The sequence below is a fragment of the Cavia porcellus genome, unplaced genomic scaffold (genome assembly GCF_034190915.1).
Source record: "Cavia porcellus strain 051 isolate PalLab524CR breed Dunkin Hartley unplaced genomic scaffold, mCavPor4.1 scaffold_2, whole genome shotgun sequence".
NCBI lineage: Eukaryota > Metazoa > Chordata > Mammalia > Rodentia > Caviidae > Cavia > Cavia porcellus.
The window spans coordinates 15,911,674-15,913,962 of NW_026947485.1; the positions used below are offsets into that span (position 1 = coordinate 15,911,674).

Sequence of the window (2,289 nt, forward strand, 5' to 3'; positions counted from 1 at the left end):
TGGAGGGCAAGGAAATTGAATTTTATCCCATGAGCAATGCTGAGTAGTTCAGAATTTTGAATGGGAATGTAAGATACTCAGAGTCACACAAAATCCTCTGAGTCCTGCTGCTCTGTTTCAGGAATAGAGCTAACAATAACACATTGCATATTTCAAATAGCTAGAACAGAGGATTTTTGAATATTCTCTCACCATGAGCAATAAATGTTGGATATCCTAGTTACCCTAATTTGATAATTACACAATATATACATATATTGTAGCAGCACACCATATTCCACAAATACATGTAATCCTTATGTATCAATGAAATTTCTACAAAGTCCTCTGGGTGTGTAACTCAGCCATGGACTACTTTCCCAGCATGTGTGAGGCTCTGGTTCAAATCCAAGAATCCCCTCAAAAATAGCAACAACAACAACAACAACAAAACCCCTCTGGAATCTGGTGAGGGTGCTGATGAGGCAGCCGGCCTGGGGACAAGAAGGCTTCCCAGAGGCTGAGCCAACAGGGTTCAGCAATTGCTTGGACAGACAAGAGAGGCAGAGAGAAAGATCCATGATGTTACCAAAATGACCAGCTTAGGCAAATGGGTGCTTGGTAGGACCGTTCTTTAAAATAGGAATGGCTGAAAGAGACACAGGTCTTTCCAGAATCTCTTTCACTGGTTCTCTACATTTTCTGACTCAAAACAACACTCCTCACCAGTACCAGCATCGAGCCCAGGGCCTTGCACATGCTCAGTGCTCATTCTTCAAGCTCCATCCCAAGACCCCCGATACTCTCAATATTTTTTTTTGAAACTGACTATATAACTTTTATTCCCTTTACAGAAAACACTAGAGAAACTGTGAGCAAAAAACATGTGCTGACTTTCCACATGTATAAAGGGTTTCTAAGTAAATATGCCATTGGACATTAAATACATTTTTATTTAAGAAATTTCAGGTGATTTCTGTAATATTCCTTAAGGTCACTCAGTGAATTGTCATCTTCAAGATAGCCCCCTTTAAAGGGATTTGCTGCTTAATCCACTCATTCCATCTGTCCACCATTCTTTTATGTCCAGTTGAATTATGGACAGTGACAACTTCAGAACTCCTGGGATCTTATCATCCAATTTCTGCGGGCAATCTGTATTTTAGGAGTATTTATGGTAGATGGATCTGCCGCCTTGCTGACACTTTCTCTAACACATGCATGAATTCATATTCATTTCCTAAGCTATTCAGAGTAGTGCAGAGCTCTAGGACATGCAAAATATCTAAAGTTAAAAGAAAAAGTATTAGTTTTCATTCTTTTTGCTGTCATGTAGTGCTTTATCACAGGCCTAAGAAGTAGACCTGTGAGCAGAGCAAAACCAGTGTTACTCTACGAGGTGTTTCCAGCGACGTACTACAGAAGCTCCATCGAGATTGACCTCAAGATACTCTCAATATTTTTACATAAAAATATTTGTAACATTCCTGACTATTTTCTGAACAATAGGTGCCTCAATATATATGTATATCTAGCTTAAAATGTTGAATACAATGCCTCAATGATAACTAAAAGGGAGAAAATGAAGGCAAAATATCTGCATAAACATGTAAGCATTCAGGTATACCTAATACGCAGAGTACATTTGGGGTTACAGGACCAGCCCCTCCACTTACTTACCTGAACCTGGGCAATCCCAGCCCTTGTCTTGAGGCCCACTACCTGGAGGTAGAGATTTGAGGCTTGTGTGCCAGATTGCACTATGTACCCTACAGTAACCCGTCTGCCTTGGAATTCATTGAGGGTTCATGCCTGTGAACTGAATCACGTTATCTAATCATAGCAGAGTGAATTATGAGAAAGGACATGTGAGGTACATACAGCTATGACTCATCACCCTTCAATCATGTTGTCAAGCACACTCCGGAAGGCCCACTGAGAAACACCCTAGAAATTCTTAGCCCCAAGCATCATGCCATTTTCTTCTCCACTAGCAACAGCCCTGTCTGAGTGCACCATTGCTCCCCCAGGGGCATTATGGTGGGTACCAGATGCCCATACTATACTTTTCTATGAAAATATGCATTTTAGCATAATGGTAGCCAGTTGTCATGGTTTATGTCGGTGGCCCCCAGGCCTCATGTGCTTCCATTGTGCATTTGTGACTGGCTCATTGTCTAGTGCTTGGATTGATGGTGTCAGCGCTACACCTGCCTAGGAGTGGAGCCAGCATATAATGTAATGGCAGGAAGATGGTGTGTCTCACTCTCTTTCTGGTTTCTGCCTTGCTGTTTGCAGCCACCGTGAACT

General features: G+C 41.6%; 1 non-coding gene across 1 annotated transcript; it reads right to left on the reverse strand.

Moving 5' to 3' along the window:
- Nucleotides 1-1,302: 1,302 nt before the first annotated feature.
- Nucleotides 1,303-1,426, reverse strand: LOC111756892 (small nucleolar RNA SNORA18). Its single transcript, XR_002791278.1, has one exon. It is a non-coding gene; the product is annotated as a small nucleolar RNA SNORA18 (small nucleolar RNA).
- Between the last annotated feature and the right edge of the window lie 863 nt (nt 1,427-2,289).